Below are 25,043 nucleotides of genomic sequence, written 5' to 3'. Positions count from 1 at the left end.
TTTTTTTTTTTTTAATACAAAGTCCCAGGAATTTGTCCTGAGTGCCTGAAATTCAGCTTCCCTACCTCGAAGTCATTTGTGAGGGGTGCCTGGAAACACCACCTTGCAGCCTTCATGAAGTGGCCACTTTCCTATTTTGTTACAAGGAGAACTGCTACACAGCATCATGGATTTTTTAGCCTAGATGAAGGCACCTGGCCAGACCCTGCAGAACTCACCTCTGCTGCACTAAGCGAGTTTGGCCTGCTGCTGTTCTGCCTTTGCCAAGGCTGTATGAAAGCCCAGTAATGGTGGAGAAACCAACTAGAGTTTATGATGTCCCTCCCTTTTAGGCTAGTATCACAGAGTACTCTGACAGCTTTCAACAGACTTTCAGCCACCAATGGCAAGGAATCAAGCCTCTAGGAAGTGCTTTAGGAAGGTGATGTCTCTTGCTGATATGTTCTTCTGAACATCTTTATCAGCTGTGTTCCAGAAACAAAAATGCAGGCCACTGGACATTTAAATAATAATAATAATAATATGGGGAGAATGAGGAGTATATTTTATGAAAAGAAATTGAGTTTATTCTTCGTATGTTCACCTTCACAGAACACTGAGAATTTGCCAGTAAAAGAATTTCATTAGTGGTCAAAGTTCTATTTGGAAACTGCAATTAATTGTTTAATTAATAACTGTTTGCAATCCCTCAGCCAGCTCTACCTTGGGCAGGTGTGGAGCGGAGAGTGGCATAGAAGTACAAGCAGCCATCCTTCAGAATGCAATAGTGTTGAATCCAGGCATCTTTGCTTCTGTCCAGCTGGTGGAGGAGCCCCAGGCACTCTGGGTTTTTGATGGCTAAGGGTGGCAATGCAGTATTATGCAGCGTGACATCTACCCACACGTGGTTCTGCAAGGTAAGCATGAAATGAGCAGTTATGTTAAGAAATTAAAGATGGCCTGCTGGTATGAAATGACACTGTCTCTAGTCATGTGCAGACTTTGGTTGTGAAAACAGTTTGTGAGGTCAATTTGGAAACGCAATTGAAAAACTTGTATTTGATGTAAAAAAAAAAAAAAGGTCAACTTGTACAATCATAACTTGCATTTTCTGCAACTCTTTTGTTTTCCAAAATAGATTTTTGTCAGTAGAAACAGACTGTGCTGTTTAAACTGACAATTCAGCACCATACCATTGTTCATTCACTCCTTCCCCTCACAGTGGGATGGGGGGCAGAATTAGTGGGTTGAGAAAAAACTATTTACTAAGAGAAAAGGAAGTGGAAAAAAAGACAGTAGTATTAGTAGTTAGTAGACATAGAAAACCATTTTTATTTATAAGTACATACAAAACAAGTGATGCACAAGCAATTACTTACCACTTACCAAAAATGCCCAGCCTGTTCCCGAGCAGCAACTGTCCACCTGGCCAACTCCCCACTGTTTTTCAAGCTTTCCCTTTAACCAGTGTGGGTCAGCTGTCCTAGTTCTGTCCCTTCCCAACTCCTTGTGCCTATACAGTTCCCCTCACTGGCAGAACAGTATGAGAAGCTGAGAAACTGAAATGTCCTTGGGTCTGTACAGAACTGCTCAACAACTGTGTTGACAATCACTGTATTGTCAACATTGTTTTTTCCCAAAAGCCAAAACATAGCAAGATATACTGATGAAAAACACAGTAACACAGAAAGGAGCCAACTGACTGTGTTATTAATGGGGGAATGCATGAATATTTTTATGAATATCAAGTTTGATTCTCTTTTTCTCACAAATTATTTTTACTTGTTACACTGAAGAATGACATTTGTTGCATTTTCTTTAGTATATGCGTACTCTTCTCCTCACTTTTGGGTGAAGCCATGTATTGTTTCTGTTGGGTTGGGTACATTGTGTTGTGAACATTTTAATGGCATGATTTATTTGGCTGTTTAAATTCTTTAGATCCTTTGTATTCTTTTAAGAAGCACTACTGGGTAGAATATACTTAGACACAAATTTGTATCTCAACTAGAAAACGAAGTCAAAAGAAATGCATCTTTGATTGATTTTATTTTAGAGACACAAGGATTAAAGATAAAGGCTTCCTTTCACTGTCTGGAAAGCAACCACTATAACATACTGCTGAAAGGTCACGCCTATGCCTTAGGTTAAGAGGAAAAATGAAATAAATATTTTAAAATACTTTTATTTCTGCACTGTTTTAAGGCAGTTTAGCATTTATAACATCACTTAATTGTGTTGAAGCCTTTATTTCATTTGCAAAAAAAAAAAAAAAAAAAAAAAAAAAAAAAAAAAAGAGGCTTTGGTATTTATCCTAGGTTTCAGCCTCAGTTTATTTTTGCTAAAAATCCAAACTGGTTCAGTAGCTACACTCACTTAAAAGTGATTTTACAAATCAACAGCACATTTTTATAAAAAGGGTGGAATCAAGGAGCCAGGAAACGAGAAGCTTTAACTCCTATGCTTTTAACACTGGAATTACCAGAACTGGCTTTGCAGCTCCCGATCTGGGGCCAGTCAGGGATTATTTGTACTAAATTATATCGGACAGCACAAGATTTCCCTTTTGTAGCTCAAGATCACTTATAGCTATGTTTCTCCCAGCCACAGAAGCCAGCATTGAGCAGAGCTAAAGAGATGGAGAGAGAAATTCAAATCCATCAGCTATCTCATCTCTCTTCATCTCTTAAAATACAGAAAAGTCAAAAACACAGCAACTCTCTATCTAATAGTCTGTTGGAAGTGACAGTAGGTAGTCTCAAAAAAACTAGCAATCAAGGCAGGCTTACAGAGAATATCTAAGAAGATAAAGCCCTTCTCTCCTTTTATTCTAAATAGTGTTACATTGGGCAGAACATGCCATAGTGAGAGTCTTCTCAACTGTGCTCATTCTTCTTCCTATCTTCCCACTAGTCTCATTTTACGTTATATTTCTGTATGAGCTTAAAACTGCTGATATCTGGAGAGGGAACTTTTTGATTCATAGCACCATATGGCAGCAAAACATATTTGCTGAAACAAAATAATGTGTGTATATGGCTTTCAGACTGGAGCTGATTCACAACTCAGCTGCCTTGAACAAATGTTTGCAGCTTCCATGTTGTTACCTGCACTGGGCCATGCACAAAGTATCTATGGTCTCTCAGTCTTCTGCACAATGTACTATAATGTACTTCTCACATAAATAAAGCATTACCTGATGGACAGGATGCACTGCTTTTTCCATAGCCTCCAGCCACCTATAAAATGACCAATGATGAGAATATGTTAGTTTTGTAGAGCAGAATAAGTGTGCAACACCACTTCTTTTAATTCTTGCTGCTATAGGCAGCTTTCGAAGGGATGTGCAATTTTCAGGATGCATTCAGGGCTTCAGTATAGAACACTAGTCTAAATAAATACTTCTAACTTGCAGAACGATTATTTTTAGCTTGCTGTACAACACCATAATAAATTAGAGTAATACTTACTATAGGATGAAGCTAAACATTTTGTACATAATTCACCGTGTCAAGCTAAATGATCACTCTTCTGTCGATTTATAAGGTAGATAATGAACTTGCAGAAAATGTAAAACATCCTGAAACTGGAGATTACCAAATAAAGCATGAAGTTTTTTGGCAATGTTATTCTTTTTGTGCCATGAATGGTATAAAATAGAAAGTGAAAAATACTGTAATATGACAGCAGTGGATATCTAAAATACTAAGATACTATAAAAACATGGTTGGAGAAGTCAACATTAGAAAATGCCATCCTACTTCATAGCTTTAGGTTTCAAATAATGCACACTAAAACAAAAAGGGGAAAAAGGATTAGGTTTCTCTATATTTTCAAACTAAGGCCTGAAAGTAATTACTTTTTAGTCTTCTGAGTGATTTAGTCTCTTTGTCTGCTATAGTATTTGGGAAATGCAGAAACAACATTTTTTGGATTCTGAAAAAAGCCCAAACTCATTAACTCATTACATCTTATCTCATCCAACATGTTTTCATGGCATATTTAGAATTTAAAATGAAAACATAATGATGTGACAGAATGACAGAAAGGGAAATGGAAGAGGGGATTGTGTTTGTGACTTGCATTGTCCTTGTTGGACAGAGGAGAGATCAGTGGTGAGAAATGAACAATAAGAATGTTTACATCCACAGGAAGATTTAAGTTTCCATTTGCAATGGTGGAGAAGGTATGAGAATATGTGTAACTTTTTTTTCTGGAGATAGCTGAAATAATGTGAATTCAGGGAGATCTTGAGGAGAACATGAATGTTGAAAACTTGTAGAAAAAACTACCTTCTCATAATAACAAAAAGGTAAATTCTGAAAATGAAAAGTATCCTTGAAAATTATGCAAATAAAAACCAGAAAAGCAGAAACACCAATCTTCCTATAAATATCTTCTTTTTTTTCCTTTTTTTTTCCTTATTGATCAAGGAAAGTCTTGTAAACATTCTCCAAACGTCCAGTTGTTCTCTCTTCACATCAGAATAACAAAACTGACTCTGTAAAATGAAAGATTGCTTACCTCTTCATTTCTTGGTTAGAAGTTGCACAGAAGTAGAAAATCCTGTTTCCACTTTGAGGTATGCACTTAAAAACAAAGGGTTTACCCAGACTCGTGTCAACACCAATTTCTGCTCCTTCCAACTTTGTTACTTCCAAGGGTCTGCACTTCCCTTCATCCTGTAATCCAAGAGAAGAAAATGCTGTGCCAAAGTTCAAAGCAGAGACGGAATCAACTCAGGGAACATTCAAAGGTGTAGAAGTTTGTGACAGGCTTTTTTGCCTTTCAAGCTATCCCAATCATCATTTGCTTTAATAATCAGTAGCCTCTGTTTGTTTATTTATTTATTTATGCTTTATCAGTTCTCATATCTGTACAGAAACCTCATTAGCTGTAAATATTCCAACTTTTGAGCATGGATTTTTCAAATGTACTGAACCGTTTAGGAACATCGTAGAGTCATCATCATAGAATCCTAGAATGCCTTGGATTGGAAGTGACCTCACAGATCATCAGTTTCCAGTCACCCTCCACAGGCAGGATTGACAGCCTCTAGATCAAGTATTAGATCACATTGATCAGGGCCCTATGCAAGCTGGCCTTCAACACCTCGAAGGACAGTGAACCATGACCTCTTTGGGCAACCTGTTTCAGCACCTCATCACTCAGTAAAAAACTTTCCCCAGCATCCAATCTAAATCTCCTCTCCTTTAGTTTAGGACCATTCCCTCTTGTATTATCACTATCTACTTGTGTGAAAAGTTGATTTCCCTCATGTTCATATGCTCCCTTTAAAAATTGGAAGACACAATGATGTCTCCCCACAGCCTTCTCTTTTTCTGGCTGACAAAGTCCAGTTCCTTCAACCTCCTTCACAGAGAGGTGTTCCAGTTCTTGGATCATCTTCATGGCCCTCCTCCAGATCCTCTCTAAAATCTCCACCTTTATCTTGTGCTGGGGGCCCCAGACTTGGATGCAGTACTCCAGATAGGCCTCATGAGGCCAGAATAGAGGGGGATAGTCAATCACCCCTCTCACCCTATTGGGTCCCAGGATGCCATTAGCCTGGACTATTGAAAACCTGGAAAACATGAGGCTATTCACAAAAAAGTGCTACTTGCAGTTTGGGTTTATACTGAAAACCTCACTTATATATACAAACAGAAGGAACAAAGACTTACATTCAGAAAATGTTATTTTAAAAGTCTGGATTTCAGTTCCTTTGTAAATTTGCCCTAAATATAGAACTACAGAATCATAGAACCACCAAGGTTGGAAAAGACCTCCAAGATCATCCAGTCCAGTTTTCCACCTATCACCATTATTTCCCACTAAACCATGTCCCTAAGTACAACATGTAAAAGTTTCTTTAATGCTTCCAGGGACAGTGACTCTACCGCCTCCCTGGGCAGCCAGTTCCAGCATTTGAACTCTCTCTTGGAGAAGACGTATTTCCTAATGTCCAATCTGAATCTCACCTGGCACAACTTGAGGCCATTCCTTCTAGTCCTATTGACAGCTATATCAAAGAAGAGGGTGAAACCCACATCAACAAAACCTCACCTTAGGTAGTTGTAGAGAGCTATAAGATCTCCCCTGAGCTTCCTCTTCTCCAGACTGAACAATCCCAGCCTCTCCTCATAAGACCTGTGCTTCAGACCCCTCACCAGCTTTACTGCCCTTCTCTGGACACACTCTAAGGCCTCAATGTCTTTCTTGTAGTGAGGGGCCAAAACTGAGCACAGTACTTGAGATGAGGCCTCAACAGTGCTGATTACATAGAGATGGCCACTTCCCTGCTCCTGGTGGCAACACTACTTCTGATACAATCCAGAATGCCATTGGCCTTCTTGGCCTCTTGGGCTGTGGTGGTCTGTTTCCTCTCCACAGTCTTCCAGTCACTCTACCCCAAGTCTGCAGCATTGCCTAGAGTTGCCGTGGCAAAGGTGCAGGACCAAGTACTTGGTCTTGCTGAACTTCATCCCACTGGCCTCAGCCTATCAATCCAGCCTGTCCAGATTGCTCTAAAGGGCCTTCCTACTGCAGCCAGATCCACACTTTCTCCCTGGTTGCTGTCTGCAAACTCACTGAGGGTGCACTCAGTACCCTTATCCAGGTGATCAATAAGGGTATTGCACAGGACAGGATTCAATACCGTACCCTGGGGAGTACCACTTGTGACCAATCGATAGCTGGATTTTACTCCACTCACCACCACTCTCTGGACCTGGCCATACAGCCAGTTTCTTCTCCAGGAAACTGCTGGAAACAGTGTCGAAAACTTTGCTGAAGTCTAGGCAGACTATGTCAACAGATTTTCCCTCATCCACCAGGTGGTCACTTGATCATAGGGGATCAGGCTGGTCAAGCAGTACCTGCCTTTCATGAACTAGCTGGGCCTGATCCCCTGGTTCTCCTGCCCATGCCATGTGATCTCCCTCGAGATCATCTGCTCCGTAACGTTACCTGGCACCAAAGTAAGTTTATATCAGTATATTCATAACCATTCATAACCATTTCAGACAACTTTCATTGGAAAACTTGTCAGAATATTTTGTACAGTATTGTTGTGGATTGATTCAGAGCTCTCAGAGACCGAAGATTATTCCTAGTCCTTCCTGTGGTTAATTATAAGAAGTCCTTTAGCTCCTTAATGCAAGTGGGTAGGTAAAACAGTTTGTTCTCCCACTCTCCCAACACAACTCTCATCAAGTACATCATAACTAAAGGCAGAGGTGCACACATTTGGACAGTGAATTCTGGCTGTGTTTTAAACAATATTCTTAACCTGCTTGATTTCCACAGCCATGACTACTGCTCTTACAGTCACATTTAGTTACTAGTGTTAGGACATACGAAGACTAGTAGAGCTCTTTCTAGAAAACACAGATGGATTCTAAACCTATGCAAATCAACTGTTCATTTGGAATAAATTTAATGTTGTCCATAGGAGATGAATAACAAATGCACCATCTAATCTTTTTTATTAGCTTCAAAATAAACATGCATATATTTCCAAAAAAACACACAAGTCAGCCACCTATTAGATTTTTACATGCTTATTTGTATTTTCATTGGTAAATGTAATTATTCCTTTGTTCTTAAAATATTCTGTAGGAACAAAATAACCCCTAGTACTGAAAAACTGTAAATAAACTTTCATGGACATATTTCTTAGATTCTTCTGCTTTCTTCCTTTTTTTCTTTTTTAAAATGAAAAGCTAAAGTTAATACAATAGATGAAGATGATCCAGAAAGTCATCAGTGCTGTGTGACCTACTTCTCTTACAATATCTTCACACACAAAATCACACTGCAAAGACAGCATAAGCAAAATACATACTCAGACTGTCCTAGCTTGTGGACAGAAGGCAAAGGTACTGTAGATGCTGAAAAGGCTGTGTAACTGCTGTAATTACACATCCCTAGAAACTACTTTTCTAAATACTTTCTACGCTGTCTAGAATTAATACAACTAGATCCTGTCATATCAAGAATGATTAATGCCCACTATTTTCCAAAGTAACCATCTGGAAAAAAATTAAGAAGGATCTGAAACATTCATTGCAAAGAGGACAAAATGTCCTTAGTTGACTGAAAGGCAAACTCTCACCTCTAATTTGGAAATGCCAGAAGTAAAGGGCATTTCTTTTCACTGCTGTGTCTTTCATGAACTATATGTTGTGCATTCCTATGGCAACACTCCCATTGTTACAAGAAGTGCCAGAGCTATACAGCTGAAAAAACATCATAAAAGTTATTTGGTATTACTGTGACTGTAATGTAACCTACTAATGATACTACCTCTTGGGAACTTAATATAAGTACAAGAAGCTTTCAGAATTGCTGGTATTTGCTGTAAAGATTTGAAATGAACTAGCTCAAATTGTAGCTACTACAACACTGTTTTGCACTTAAGAAAACAGATTTTTTGTTCTCTCAAGCTTGCTATGAGCTATTTCATAGATACTTGGCAGTTCACAAGACCTGACATGGATGGAGTCATTTGGGTATAGGGTAGAAAGAAAATGCTATGTTGATAAATACTAGTCTAAGAGTAACAGAAACACCTGAACTAACTCTTCCCTTGCAGCTAGCATTTCTTCAGGAGGTCTGAGTTTTAGGGTTTTTTTTTCCTGAAAAAAAAAAAAAAGATTAATATACATGAGGCTGAACTAAAGGAGACATAATATGAAAATAGACATCTCCTTACTTTAAAGTATGAAAAGGTCATAAAGGAGTATGTAGATTGAGATGTGTGGGAGGGTGGTCACAGATTTAGTGTAAATACTTCCAGAAAGTAAATGACATTCATAGCATTTGCCAGATAATTCACTGCAACTGAAGGATTTTGTTTGAGCAGAGTCATATTTACTATTCTAGTTAAGCTGCTTTGTCTAATAGAAAGGGAAAACTGAAAAGATATGAAGACTTCATGCTATTTGCAGTGGAATAAATAAAAATCAACAGGAATAACTAGGAAAAGAGATTAAAATTAAGCTTAATGGTACTGCAAGTGCTAGTAAAATAGAATAGAAATAATTGTACAGAAAACAAGAGCAAGTCCTAAAAAAAAATATAACAAATTTAAAATATAAACTTAAAATGAACGCTGTCAGAAAGCAGAAATGGAAGATTGGATAGCCCAGGAGATTGTCAGTGGAATATGCAAGGCAGTCACTCTCAGCTCACTGGCTCAAACTGGACAGTAATGACTTGAGAATTCTTTTAGTGTCTGAACATCTTTTCTTAAAGATGACATATCTGCCAATGAGATGGGAAAACGACCTATTCTCCTTTTGCTTATTTCCCATTTGCCCAACTTTCTTCATCAAAGCTGACATGGTTACAACCCTCCCTGGCACTCAGGCTTACAGTCTGAGGCGACTATTATTTTCTGTTTTTCCCTGCCCAGCCTCTTCTTTACTCACAGTATTGCTTACTTAGCAGTGTCTCTAAAATCTTGCCCCTCCCAATCTCTTTTTTCTAATCAGTATTCTTTAAGGTAAGCTTATTTTTCCAGATATTTGTTAAATTACTGCTAGAGTCTGTCTGCGTTTCTTCTTTGAGCTGAGCACATGGGATAAACTAAAGTAGAGGAATAGGCCAGCACACATCAAGGAACAGAGATCTCTGGACTCCAGATCTGCATGTGTGGCTTTTTTTTTCTTAAATACAGCTTAATTATCTTGTTTTTCATTTTGTTTTGCTTTAAGCCTTTCATATCCACATTAGAGAGAGTAGCAGCATACTGAGAAGCACGACAATAGAGGAAAAAATATGCAAATGTTCCTCTGATTTGAAGGACTTAATTATTGTACACCTAACTACACTGACTGTCAGATGGCAGTCAATGTGGTGGGCTTGTTATGTGATTAATCTTCAAATTTCTTTTGCTGAGTTCTAGTCATTTACTGCAATTCATTGCACAATAGGTAATTAAGAGTTTTCAGGACCAAGTCATAGGAAGAACATAGGAAGACTGGGTTATAGTTTTGAATAATTTGAATCAAGTCAAATAATGTATCTGATTATGACTCTTTGTCTGGGGTACAGTATGCAATCTGTTAGTACTCCAAAATTAACTTATGTCATCATATCAGCCAGAAATATTTAGAAGTTATCAATTGAAAGAATATTGCAGAAGTAGTGGAAACATTGGAGTCAGCATCTAAATTGAAAAATATATCCTGGAGCCATGGGAGTCATGGAAATGACAGAGAAGAAATCAGTTTGTATACCAGCTCTAAATTACGTGACAGCTCCCAGACTGTGATGATAAAGCTCCAAGCAAGACTAAAGAACAAACAGAAGTGGTATCTTTGTGAGCAATGGCTCAGGCCTAAATCTATTTATAGCTAAGCCTTTTATATAAAGAGCTTAGGCTTAGCGATGAGCCTGTACAGCAGAACTAAGGACTGAATGTTTATCATAGATTGAAACCGTGAAGGGTCCACACATGGCAGGCATAGATTTCTTTCTTGTTATACTGATCAGACCCTGTATCTGTCTCAGAAAGAAAGACAATTTAAAAGAATCTTTTCTTCTTATTATTCATTTCTGCTGGGGAAAGTAGAATAGAGCACCTACAAGAAACCAGCAGCATGTACTGTAGATTCTGTGTTTCGTTTTTGTTCGTAAATACACTTCCTTTAAAGTTACCCCAGTCTGAGATATAGAAACACAATTGTGGAAAGAAAAGGGAACATTTAAGTCTGCATTTAAATTTTGACTTTGTATGTAGGAAGGGCTTTCACTTGTTCTGTAAGGCATGGGTCTAAAGTGATGTGTTTTTATGTGAAATAAGTCAAAACAGAGGACTGGAATCCAGTTGATTAAACTTGTTGTGTAAAAGTTGAATGTTATAAAAGGAATGGCAAACTGTAATACACCTTCAGGTGCTCTGAATAAGAAAGAGGATGAGAAGGTAACAATTTACAGACACAAACATATTCTACTGGTAACACCTAAGGAGCACAATTTCTTTTATTGAGTCTCTACTAGTTAAAGATTACTCAATGAGAAAAGCATTCTTCCAGTGAAAAAAGTTTGCACTCCTTTGAATGAGAACAGCACTGTGTAATTATCTGAGCAATATTTAATTGCCACTCTGCTATCTGCGCTAAATTGTGATAAACAGAGGAGGCTATGTTCTGCTGAGATACTAATGGAACTAGGATTGCATTCTCTCCATCCTTTCCTCACCTTTTGCTTAGTTACTCACAGTATGACTGAGGACTGAGGGCTTCCTAGAGGCATTAAATTTTAAAGACTAAGAAATGCAAATTAAAGTTCGTTTTTAAACTGACAGACATTATTGGATATTATCACCACAAAGTCCAACAGACAGCACATCCTTCCACTTCATTGCTTCCACTGTGATCAAGGAGAGTCCTTCTCACTGATTATGTTCTCACAAGAGTATATATTACATTTTTCTTGCAGAAAGAAAAACCATGATGAACTGTAATGAAGGCCATTTATCTGAGGGTTGAACTAACTTAAAGATGAATTTGCTTCTTTTTTTTGTCTCACAGTTCAGTTTGTTGCTACATCTGAAGCTCTAAAACAAGCACTTTCTTACTTTCAGGACAGCAATTTTGAGCTTAACTACTTTCAAATTAACTGCTCCTACTTGTCCTTATGATATTTCTTCTTTTTACTTCCCTACTTTTAGTTTGTTCAAAATGCTGGCAGCAAAACTATGGTCTCTACATATTTGTTTTTAATCACTTTTATTCTATATTATTCTTAGCTGAGGAAATTAAAGAGTGAAATGGACTAGTTGACAAATGTAACATAAGCACCCAATAGACAACTGGTATGACTAGAATACATTAGTGCAGGATTTCTGGAAAATATCATGTCTACAAGGGAGATACTTTAAAACCATATTCTACTGTTTGGAACCATTCATCTTTACAGCTTTTCTTAGACCATAACATCAGTAATATTTAATTCATATTTTCCTTTTCAGGTACTAGATTGGTCCTCAATCTCATTCTCCTGTTTCCCAGGGTTTATTTATGGCATAGAGAGAGGAAATATTTCCTTGGAACATAGTAAGTCATAAAACAGAGAGGAGTTGGGACATTGTTACAGACATGATTTTTTGCTGATTCTTCTAATTTTGTCAACACTTCTTTTTTTTAAAAAAACCTTTTCCACAGTGCCACTTAATTATTATTATTTTTTTTTTAATCAAGCTGTTACAGAAGTATTGAAACTAGGAAATTCTGTCTTTGGATGATAGTTTTAGTGGTTTTGTAAATCCCAGCACTTAATTAACTTCTTCCGTGAATGATATTTACACTGAAAAATTTGGGAAATTTGTTATTGGCTATGATACCTTTGTCCTTGTGCTTCCCTATTAAAGGTAGAACACTGTTATCTCTTCAGCAGGAGCATCTTCATGACAGAGGAATGTGTGTTCCATAACCTTTGAATTCCTTACTGACCCATTTGCTCCTAGGTCCCAAGAATTCTCTTCTCTATTTTTAATGAGTTTGATGTCTGAAACTTTTTATCCTGAAGTCTGTAGCATGTTGCTAATTTTTCGAGTTAGCTGTCAGGTTCTAAAAGATTCTTGATGAGGCAGCTCAGGGCTCCATGTGGAACCTATTTAACTTGTTGAGCTGATGCTATACTGCTGTGGCTAGATTGCTTTTGTTATCTTTCTGGTCTAATGTAAAGCTAATTAATGTTTTTTTGTCCTACACAGCAGTATTCACTGAATCACAGAAGTGCAGAATCATAGAATCAAGTGATGGTCCAGGTTGGAAAGGAACTTTTGGAGATCAGCTAGTCCAACCTTTACTCAAGCATGTCTTTCAGGATTGTGTCCAAATGGCTTCTGAGTATCTTCTGGAAACTCTGCAAAATTTCTGGGCAACCTGCACTAGTGCCCAGTAGTATTCAGCACAGACATTTTCTGGTGACTTTGCAGTTACCTTATTGTACTGTACATGAAATGCTAGGGTTAGAGCAGGAGACATCACTATCTTTAAAGAAAGCATTAATGTGGCTATACTGGTGTGCTTCCTGTCCTTGAAGAAACATATAAGTTTAAACTGAAGATAATGGCTTATCTTTGCCTCAGAGTAGGACCAGAGTGTACATTATTTTCTCTCTCCTCACCATGTTCAGATGTCTTTCCTGTAGGTGAAAACTTTGGCACAATGAGTGAAATTTCATGCTTGAGAAGAAATACACTATGAAGTGTATAGTGGATCTCCACTGCTGGTCAGTGTAGGCAAAACTGCTATAAATTGTCACAGCTTCACTGATCACAGTAATTTAGAAAAATAAGTATCTAATCTTAATGTGGTCATGCTGTAAGGTGGTAAACAAAGCTGCATCTAGTGTGGTGACATAGCTGTGTTTTACTTGTTTAAATAAGTACTTCAAGAATCAAGGCCAGTGACAGCATCTACTTGAGGGAAAACAAAATGACCTTGTAGGAAAAGTGATTGAATCTATTGCAATAGCTATCACTTCACCAGTGTGATTGAATAGAGATGAGGCTGAAACAGCAAAAATTACATAGGTGAATCAATATGTAAAGTACTCCAGAAACATCAATCACTTTTTTTAAATGTATGTGGGAAAAGGAAAGTTCAGGCTGGATAATTTCTACCTGTAAATAGCAATGATGAGGAAATATATCTCTTTGTGTTTGCTGGTATGAACTAAAACAGAAGATGGACCAACCTGTGCCTTCTCAATAATGTAGAAGTATACAAATAGATAGTTCAGGCATAAATAAAAAGACTGGTTGTGGTCTTACATAGATGTAAATCAGGTGTGATCTTGGAATCCCTGGAATTACACCACTGTAAACTGCTGTTCTTGTCATCAGTATGAAGCCCTAGTTATACTTCAAAACAGAGGAAACTGGTTAGCTTGCTTGATACTGATCTACTGATCAGATTATACTGAACTACTATTGCCACTCTGAGTTATTCTTGCCCTCAGTGCACTATTTTAAAGAACACCATATATCCACTAAGTAGAAACATTTATCTCCTGAGGTAAGGCCTAGAACATATTGTTTCTAATATAATTGCATAGCTGACATGTTACATAAATATGTTACACCAAGAACATTATTTGTAATTTTCTTAGAAAAGCCATGGAATGAGCAGCATCTGCACATGTTGCTCTTCTTATATCCAGACAGAAATCACACCAAAAGAAAGGAAAGATGCTAAAGAATCCATTTGAGCTTCCTTGACTCATGGAGCATTGAATCTCTCAGTAGCGAAGAAATGCATTTATATATAAGCACCTTTCTTTCTCTCTTACTAAAGGCCTTTTTGGAGTCCTTTGTGAGGAAAGAAAGTCCTCATGCTTTCAGGAGCTTATTTCAGTGTATTCTGTGGCATCTGAAGAGAGAGCGAGAGCAGCTGACTAAAGTAATAGCATGAAATAATTCAAAAGGTGTTTGAATGGCACTAGTCTTTCATAATGCAAGAAAATACATGGTAATTATGATGATATATTTATGTGGTGCTTTAAATTTATTTATCCTTTTTAAGCAAAAAGCTTTTTAGCGTGCTTTCAATGTTAAAAAGCCCACTATCAAGACATGACATTGGGATTATCTAGCTATTTTTTCAATGCTATTATTTCAAAGTTCAAGACAAGGATTGCTGGGTTATAAGAAAAAAAAGAAAGAAAAGTAGGCTTAGAAAGAAATGTGTTAGTTGAAAGAAATAAAATGAAAATGTAATTAAATACAAATGAGTATAAGATTATGAGGTACCTTATAATCCTTAATCCAATTTATATTATGTTCACTGTCTTCGGAAGTAATTAATTGATTGAGAAGTGGCGAGTATTTAAAAGGCATAACTAGATTCTTTTTTACATCTCAGGAATTTCCTCAAACAAGTGTTCCTAAATGTTTGTATCCTTTTCAGTGTACAATTTTTTGTTTGTTTGGTTGTATGTTTAATACCAGAATAGTTAATGTTGAAATAACAATGACTGAAAGCCAGATTATGTTGTAATATAGAGGGATTCTGCAGCACAACCTGGGTTAGATAGCTACTACTCATATTATGGCATATGCAGAAAAAAAAAACAAAACCTACCAGACTCTGTGCTGAAAATGTCAAGTGGATAAAGATCTGCAGAAGAAAAATCTCTTTCTGTAATTTTTAATTACTTTTCACAAAATGATTTTTATCCACAGAAGCGACTGGTTTTGATCAAGAAGCTTAAACATCTGAAAGCCTGTATAATTTCAGTTTGGTTATGAAGCTGCACAGCATCACGTGAATCCTTTTCTTCATCTTAGTGGTACTGCCCATGAAAATCTATGCTTAGAATCACTAAGAGACCAGAATTCATTAGGGGAAAGAAGGGGGTGAGCAGAGATCCTGAACAAGAGAAGGATTTTTCTCATTAAGTCTTCAAAGCACAGGCCTTCGGAAGCTTTGCATCAGCATCTTTCAGGTAAAAAATAATTTTGTGCCTAGGTTTTTACTAAGAGGGAAAATATTTCCAGTTAGAATTTTATAGGATTGGCTCTAGTAAGCATATAAAATGGACTAAAAAGACTCATATATACACAGATATATAAGCAGCAAAATGAAATACACAGGTGACTTAGAGAAGGATGATATATGAGAAAAAAAAAAAAATAATGTAAAGGTAGATTTATGATCAGGAGGTGATCTTCCCCCTCTATTCTGCCCTGGTAAGGCCTCATCTGGAGTACTGAGTCCAGTTATGGGCTCCCAGTACAAAAAAGACAGGGATCTCTTGGAAAGAGTCCAGCGGAGGGCCACGAAGATGGTGAAGGCCTGGAGCATCTCTCCTATGAGGAAAGGCTGAGTGAACTGGGTCTGTTCAGCCTTGAGAAAAGAAGACTGAGAGGGGACCTGATCCAGGTCTATAAACATCTAAGGTGTGGAGGGCAGGGTGGTGAGGCCAGACTCTTTTCAGCAGTGTGTGGAGACAGTACAAGGGGGAACGGCTGGAAACTGCAGCATAGGAAGTTCCGCACAAATGTGCGCAAGAACTTCTTTACAGTGAGGTGACGGAGCACTGGAACAGGCTGCCCAGGGGGGTTTGGAGTCTCCTTCTCTGGAGATGTTCAAGACCTGCCTGGATGCCTACCTGTGCGACCTGGTGTAGGGAACCTGCTTTGGCAGGGAGGTTGGACTCGATGATCTCTGGAGGACCCTTCCAACCCCTACGATTGTGTGATTCTGTGATTCTGTGTTTCTGTGTTTCTGTGATTCTGTCAGTGTGCTTTACAGATCTTTTCAAATTGTTGGAGACAATTATCTTTCTAGCAGTTTCTAATCAGGAGATGTCCTTCCATTTCAGTAGGAGATTTTCTGGATGTTACTTGGGCTTCATCTGATAATAAATTCCTTACTAGAGCAGATTTTCTCAGCTTCACCAAATTTTCTCAAAACTAATTTAGAATTAATTCCCAATAATATAATAATCTTGAACCATTTTTACAAGCTCTAAAGGGCCTTACACATAAATAGAACACCGGCTTTGAAACCAATTTATTTAGTTGTATCGATGTAACTTTCTCGATGAGTAAATTCACCACAAAGCAGCACAAGGGAACGGATTAGGAACTGGAACTGTACCTACACGTGGGCCTGCTAAGCCCCTCACGAACGGCAGTACGCACTGCCGAGCAGCACCTGTGCGCGATCCGAGCCCCCCACCTGCTGGACGCCGGCTGCAAGCGATAGCTGCAGCCCTGGAGCTGTCCAGCCGCTGCTTGAAAGCCTGGCGAAGCCCCTAGTGGTAAACACTCCTAAGGGAAACAGCTTCTTTTTTTGTTGTTGTTTTGTTTTGTTCTGTGTTCTTTTGAATATTTCGTTTTCCTCTCCTCCCCTTCCCTCCTCGCCCCTCCCCTTCCTTCTCCTTTCCTTTTTCCCTCACTGATGAAAAACTAGGTAGAATGTTCAAGTGTTTGTATATGACATAACAGGAGAAAATGATTTAGGGCATTAAGACTCACTGTATATCTGGAAGATAGCAAATTATGCCAAAACTCAATAGTAGATTTTGAGAATCGCAGCTGTGAGACTAAATATAAATCCACAAAATCCTAAGAGTTTGTGTGTATGTCTCTAAGTAGGGTAAGAGAAGACAGAACTAGTCAAACAACCTGCTCTATAAGCCATATACAAAAACATTGCTACTGCTGATATTAAATATTGGTAAATATTACAAGTCAAGATAACTGGCTGTAAATCTGAGTACAATGCTGATGTGCTTTATAGTTCAGAGTACAGCTTCCTCTGTCACCAGCCCATCTCCTTACCTTCTTGTGTTTGTAATAGTGGAGATAACCATTATGCTTCAGCACAAACCACCTCTTCCTCCATCCCTTCAATATTGCTGATTGTGTTCGTTTGTGCAAATATCCTCGGCAGGTAGGCCTGGGAGTGTTAGGGTAACGGCTGATATCTGATCCCACCACCATAGTTAGGATATCAGGGCCTAGAATATTACATGAAAAATGTGAAAACAAAGGTAACAGTATGTTTGAATTTCCCTACGGGATATAGAGCAGAAAGGAGTATTCTACCTCTTGCCCTTCTTCTCCTGGTGTAGCTTTTAGAAGAAGCAAAGAGTAGAGCAACCTATGAAGGAAATTAAATCATTCCAACATTTCATTTTCCTTTTGTAGAAATCCAGGAATTTAACTCATTTTGTCTAGAGGACTAGTAACAGAACCAGCTATTCAAAGACACTTCCAGAAATGATTTTTTACAAGTCCAGTTTAGGCACTTGCGTATTTAATTAGTTTAGAGGAGTGGCTGGATTTCATTACCCAAGTGTGTGGGCATAATTTGAAGTTTATTAAAAAATTACTGATGATCTGAGAATTCTTGAGTATTCTTACTCTTCAATGCCCTAGAGTCCATTTCTGCTATCTGTGCACCACTGTAAGGAGGCTAGCTGTTGGAGATTAACTTGTGTTAATCTGTCCACTTATCAGCTGGAGAAGGTAAGTGCTCAAGAGAGATGATAGGTCCAACAAAGTTGTCTGAAAATGTGGTACTGTTATCAGCAGTGTGGTACCATTTTATCATATTAGCTGATACTATCAACACAGCTATGGCTTTTACCCTAGAGGCCTGAAATTCTGACTGTATCAGATACTACTTTAGAAATGCTTCAATGCATTAAAAAGCTTTGAGAACTGTGACTATGACATATTTTCATTTGCCAAATATTTGCTGGACTTATCTTTTGGGGACATTTGACTTAGGAAATGCTGCATGTGTGCCAAGATTCAGGCCAGGGGGTTTCTCTTGAAGGAGTTAAAAATGCCATGTAATTAGAGATTTATCTATAGAAAGACTTAACAGGTTCTTCTTAAATGTAACAGCATGAATGGCACTTCTAGAATTAAAGAACTTGGTATGTGTCAAGATAAATTTGTCCCTGTCTTGTAAAAGCATTTTAATGTATTGAATTTCCCAAGAGCCTTGTCAACACCATATCTGGGATAAGTAAAAGAAGTACAGTGTACTTACTTCCAGCATTCAAATGTGACTATCTCTGGGCTTTGTCAACTGAGCTTGAAGAAGAATATACAAGTTCAATATCACTGAAACTTTGTTTCTTTGATGTTCCAAAACAAAAAAAATGCCTCAATGAAATAACTCCTGATTGTCTACAGGTGTAAGTTACTGAAATACCATTGAACCAAGCTGTGAGTTCTCCCCCTGAGGGAGCATAAGGCATAAATAGAGTATCAGTATCTCTGCAGTCAGGACTTTCTCAGTCACCTTCTCTTAGGCAGGAGAACTGAAAACGTTACTGCCAAATGCACTCTTTGGGGAATATTTTGTCAGTATGCCCATCTTCTGTTGTATTCTTAGCAAGGTCTAGATAAATAAGAGTCTTAGATAATGTTATTTACAATGATCCCAAACTCACCTTTCCTTGCCAGATTGGCAGCTTCTGAATGTGGCATGCTAGTGACATCAGTTCCGTTGACTGCTATCAGAATATCCCCAACTTGGAGCCCTGCTTCTTCAGCTGCACTGTCTGGAGTAAAAAAAAAGTATTTTATTTAGACTTAATATATGAAGCATGCAATCAGTCTTTTATAGCAAAACAGTATCTGTGAAACCAGTCAAGAATTATGCCTAGTGGCCCTCGTGACTTAATTTGGAGGTAAGTATGTTTTCCTGAGCAACATGCTGGTGGTCTGTAAATGAAACTTCAGGATTTAGGTATGGATCCAGAACTAAAAAATGACTGACAGAGGAGAGATTTCCTTTAAAAATTCCATTAGGATACAGATGCTTTTAGAGGCAAAAAGGCATTTTAATATCGGAAGGATTTGCTCTAAACTGCAAACAAAGCATTGCTCTGTGAAATCAGTGGAAAAAACATCCCTTATTCAAGTCAGCTTTGGATTTAAGACCAAGAAATAACCCAAGATTTCTTTCTGTGCTGAAATTCCTAAAGATTCCTAATGTTTTATGAAGAAAAAAAAAAAAAAAAAGCAAAACTTCTTTGGAAAATATTGTTTATCTATGTTAGCTAATTATTACTTTTTAAAAAAGTTTATGTACCCTGTTGTGCAGTAGATGTGATTGTTCAGTGTCTTTCTGAGGATGCTTAGAAGTTGTGGGGAACAATTAGCAAAAGCTCAATAAGGAACAGTAGGCACAAAGAAGCTGTGGTTCACTCTCATGTGATACAAATAATTTGCAGATCAGACATTCTGGTTTCTGCTGGCCTTGAGGATCGCATGCAAGACTTTATGGTTATGAATTATCTTTAAAATATTATAAAAATATTCTTACTTTAATATAAAAACAAAAAGGAATATAGATGAAAGTTTTATGACTGTTTTAATGAAATGTATAATATATTGAGAATACACAAATGTACTAAAATTTGTCTGTAAAAATGACTTCATTATATTTAAATGCAACCTCATGTGAAGACAAAACATGAAAATAAACTTAATAGGAATGATATGAAACATGATTACCTGTTTTGCTATGTCTAATTTTAACTTTTAATTTCCAGGTCTATAAATATCTAAGGTGTGGGGGGCAGAATGGCGAGGCCGGACTCTTTTCAGTGGTGTGTGGAGACAGGACAAGGGGAAACGGCTGGAAACTGCAGCATAGGAAGTTCCGCACAAACATGCGCAAGAACTTCTTTACAGTGAGGTGACGGAGCACTGGAACAGGCTGCCCAGGGAGGTGGTGGAGTCTCCTTCTCTGGAGATGTTCAAGACCTGCCTGGATGCCTACCTGTGTGACCTGCTGTAGGGAACCTGCTTTGGCAGGGGGGTTGGACCCGATGATCTCTGGAGGTCCCTTCCAACCCCTACAATTCTGTGATTCTGTGATTCTGTGATTCTGTAATTAGTAGTTTATAGGGTTAATTTGGTAGGTATTGGAGCTGAAGAATTACTTTTTCAACACCATGGTTAATCATCTTTCATTTTTCAAGATCATGTAGTTTTAAAAGCTATAAACTAAAATAATTCAAAAAATTATACCGGAATAAAATGAAGTACTTGTTTCAGGATGAAACATAGTCACTATTTAATCTCAGTATGTCTTTTGCATAGTATTCTGTAGGCAGAGATTTTTTTTTTTCAGATTTATGTTTTTTGCAGGACTTCAACTGATAATGGAAACTAATGATTGCATTCATACAAATAAAAAGAGAATGGTCTCTAGGATATGTTGGCAAAATCCTATTTATTTTCATGTAGGTTGCAGTAAAAGATTAAGAGATTCCTATGCAAAAAATAGACATACAAAAAACAACCATATAGAAAGTAAGAGAACCACTTCCTGAATTTCCTTTTTCTTTTTTCTTTCTTTTCTTTTTCTTTTTCTTTTCCTTTTTTTTTTTTCACTTTTAAATTTTAATTGATTTGTCCTTCATGAGTTCTCCTCTGGACTGAAGACTGAATTTTTAGTATTTAATAAGTGGAACAGTGAAGAAGTTGGAATGACTTTTAGAACTGAGCAGGAATATCCTGCACAATACATGGTTAGGGTATAAATATAACAATGTTCAGATCTTAAGGGAGTGCATAGGTTTCTAACACATATCTTAAAAATTGTTAAGTGTTAGTAACATACTGGCCTTTTCAAATGTCTTTTTTTTTTTTCTCTCTACATGTTCCCTTGCTAAGACTAAGTTCCCTAAGTTCCCTTGCTTAGACTTTTGACTTCTCTGATTTTCTCTACTGAAATTTAATAGCTCAGGATTAAGTTTTTGCATGTTAAGCTAGTGTTTTCATAGGCCTCTGATATTCTTCCATCATGGCCAGGAAGCTGGACAGCACGCGAAGTAGCAGAGCTGTTAGTAGGTATCTGACTTGCTAGAGGGCATTTTTGGTTGTAGAAATTCTCAGAATCTCCTATGCTTTCTACTCCTTCTTCAACTCTACTTTATCCATCCTGAGGTGCAGAGAGCAGCAGAGCAAACAGTACTCCAGAGTGAATCAAGGGTATAGCAGCGATACGAGGCCTTGTCTTTTATTCTCACTGTTACAGATGGGAGCAACATTCAGTTTTCTTTCTGAACTGCATTTACACACAGAGCTGAAGATTTCAGAGATCTTGCAGTGGTGAGTTCCACGATCTCAATCTTGAGTGTAACTGCCAATGTTATGTTCTGCATCATTCCTATCTAGGGATATTTATCTTTGTTAAAACTCATTTGCCACTCTTTTGTTCATTCACAGTTTTCTGAGCTCTTTCTGGAGTTCCTTACCACAACCTGACAACAGTACAGAGCTTTACATGCCACCTTGTCAAGGTTTGTAGTTGACTTATTAGAAATCCATCCATGCATAACTGTCCCCAGCTATTGATACTTTTGAAAGTGTTAGGAGGGTTACTGTGATTTATTCTAAAGGGTCAGTTGTCATTAAAAAGATGTCAGCCCCAAAATGTTGTAGATTGGTCTTGAGAGAGGTTAGGTGCAGACACTTGTATGAGGTATAAACTGGCACTGAATGTCAAGAAATAGTATAGTCCTATTTACCTGTAGACAAACTGGGTCTCTTAAGATAGTGTGTCATGTCTTGTTCGAGTATGTTGTATTAAACACCTTACATTCACCTATTATGGAAATAATTTACATACATATGTACAATGCACTGTTATACAACAAATGCTTTCATTTATGTATACTGCAATACTATAAATATTATATCCTTAAATATAGATGTATTTCTGTAGCAGAATTTAACTGGTATAAGCACAACTTACTTGTGTCAACTTCAGTCACAAGAATAGGCTTTGAGAACTGGATCCGGAATCCCCAAGGGTAATTTCCAGTTCCTTTAGCAATCTTCACTGTTCTTTCACGAACTGCAGAAATTGGAAAAAGAGATCCCTTTTTCTCTGCAAATCAAGTTCAATTTAAATACCAGCAGCCCATTTTAAAAACTTGGGCACTAAAAGTTACTGATTCTGCAAGTGACCCGGATGACTTGGCATCACTCCTAGCTGTTTGGTACTGCTTCTCTGCCAGTCTATACTTCTTCACACCATGACAAATAGAATACAATACAACTTAAGGCAAAGACAAACAGCACAGATAAAATCTGCTTTCATCTGAAAGTTGAAGTCATGTGGCTGGGCTTAGTACTTAAGATGAAGAGAAGCCGTCACATGTTCCACTCCACTGACCACAACTTGGGAGAGAAAAATACTCTTGCTCTTTGTTAAATGAATGTGTCAGACTTCTAATCCGCAAACAAAAAATACAATATAAATTTTCAAATCTATTTATTGTAGGATCACTCTTTTTCCATTTAAGAAGGTCAGTATCTTTTGGTTATCAGTTGTTTACTTTTCTTTCACCTACTCTTCTCCGTTTGTACTCTACTCTCACTGCCCCTTAGTACTAATCTTAATTTTTTCACTCTACCATCAATGGCTGTACACATATGAAATGAGCAAAAATGAAGACAGAATCATCTTCAATGAAAAGGGAGATCAGGGTTTAATTTTCTGCTTAATGGTTCAACTTTTTCCTGTTGTCTACTATTAGTAGTACATCTTAAATTGTTTGACTTGTTAGTAAATGTCATAGTGATGAAACGCTTCTATATAAATTTCAATTCTCTTTTGATCATTTGAATGCTTTAGCGGGTTTATTTAATGGAGGACAATTTAATAATAAGTTATGATGGTTTTGATGGTTGTCATTGTTTTGTGTCTTTTTCAGTATTTCACAGCATAACATCATGTAGTGCACTGGGAGTTAAAGTGTTAGTGCTCCAATTCCAGGTACCTATACATTATGGAAATCGTAGGATCTGGCCCTTCCAGGTGGGGCGGACTCTTACTGCCTTGCGGTGGGTGCTGGAGGGTGATTTCATAGCCGTTCCAAGCTTTTCAGGTTTGACTTGGTCTCAGGAAATCTCTCTCCTATCTTATTTGATTTATTAGTCTCAATTTCAATTATATTATATTATATTGTGCTATCTTGCATTTCGACATCATAGTTAGTAAAATAAATTTTCCTCCATAGATTGTTGCCGCTGTTTCTTTTCCTTTGTTGAACCCAGCTCCCATCTCCCTATGCCTTTCCCCTTTCCCTTCCCATTTTGTGGGGCTGGGTGGGCCCAGGGGCCTACTACCCCCTGTCATGGGCATAGATTGATCTAGTTAACTCTGTGACAGATGTTTGTTTCATCTTCAACTTGTGTAATGTTTGTAAGATATAACTACTTTGAAGGTTAATTTACTAGCTGGCCAGTTGATCTTACGTATCTGAAAGAACACAGATACTTCAACATATACTGTAAGTATTGTTTCGAACTTCTGGGCTCTCCATTGGGACTAAAGGCAATCAAAATATTCTCCAGTATATTCCTAAACAATCTATGGAATTTTTTTTCATGTCTGGAGATTTATAGGAGGCATTTGTTTTCTCTCATGTTGAGGATGATTTATTATTTCCAACAAAGGACTATCTCATGAAAAGACGAGTGTTGATCTCTGGATTACACTACCTTTCAGTAATTCAATATTTGAAAAGTGAAGGAAAATGCCCTAATGCCCCACAGAATTATTCACAATATCTATTTGCATGACTGGGTTTAAATTGCAAATAGAACAGGTATGGTCCTTCACATCTGTAAAAATCTCAATACATTTCTTTCTAGGCTGTTTGAAAATTTAATGACAAACAGATTTTATGACCATTACATACTTTTATACTTACCTTGTAGCAAGAGATGATGTTTAGTTTTGCTTATTACCAGTATCAATTTTGTCAAGTAATCCTGAAATGTTGCAATACAGTATCTAAATAAGAGCTATTATTTAGTTTTGTGTCCCCTTCTAGCTTCTTGTGTTCCCCTAGTTTCCATCTTCCTTATAAGCATCCAGCATCCAGCTGTTATCCTTACATTAACCTCAGAGTGCACAAATCACATCAATTTTTACATTTATTGCCTGTTGCTTTAGACAACTTACTTGCCACTGGTCTAGGTCTTTTGCTGAGACATCTAGGGCTATTATCTGGAGACACATCATCTCCTCTGAAAACCCATGCAGCAGAATGAAAGTTTTCTGTATAGAAACCTCTGTCATCATTTTCAGAATGTAGTCCCAGATCTACTGACCGAGCATCCTCTGAATTTACTGTCATGAGTATAAAACAAATAGAAGTAATGTTAGTAGTCAAAATGCATAAAGAATAAAATATTTCAGTCAAAAAGCAATCAAGAAATATGGTGGGATTCTGTATTTCTAATGTCTTTGGTTAGTTATACAATTTCTCTGTTGTTAAAGGAGCAGCAAGCAAAGATATCAGAATATAAAAGTATTGGATATTATTGTATATTGAACTTGATTACCAAGGGCAAATGATAATAAACAGGAGCTGCAGCTGCATAAAGGGAATCTGCATTTAGCCCACTTCCTAGGTTTTCTTATTTGTTCCATTTGATTGTGAAACTAAACAAGATTTTTCTTCTGGAATTTAATGTAAGTTCAGCGCACATGGGAAGACAAGAAGCTAAAAAGTAGTTGATTTGGGTAAGAATTCCTTCATTTGTTGTTTTC

At 37.5% G+C, this 25,043-nt stretch overlaps 2 long non-coding RNA genes across 2 annotated transcripts; both read right to left on the bottom strand.

Annotated features, from left to right (window-relative positions):
* Positions 1-799: 799 nt before the first annotated feature.
* On the bottom strand, positions 800-4,569 carry LOC122176408. The gene is made up of 3 exons (XR_006177736.1): positions 4,504-4,569; positions 3,176-3,218; positions 800-889 (listed from the first exon to the last, which is right to left on the bottom strand). It is a non-coding gene; the product is annotated as an uncharacterized LOC122176408 (long non-coding RNA).
* A 14,373-nt stretch (positions 4,570-18,942) lies between these two features.
* On the bottom strand, positions 18,943-24,617 carry LOC122176406. Its single transcript, XR_006177735.1, has 3 exons — positions 24,453-24,617; positions 22,233-22,334; positions 18,943-19,023 (listed from the first exon to the last, which is right to left on the bottom strand). It is a non-coding gene; the product is annotated as an uncharacterized LOC122176406 (long non-coding RNA).
* Between the last annotated feature and the right edge of the window lie 426 nt (positions 24,618-25,043).

Source organism: Lagopus leucura, unplaced genomic scaffold (genome assembly GCF_019238085.1).
Source record: "Lagopus leucura isolate 7727_CA_CO unplaced genomic scaffold, USGS_WTPT01 Super-Scaffold_774, whole genome shotgun sequence".
NCBI lineage: Eukaryota > Metazoa > Chordata > Aves > Galliformes > Phasianidae > Lagopus > Lagopus leucura.
This window is presented reverse-complemented; position numbering and strand designations above follow the sequence as displayed.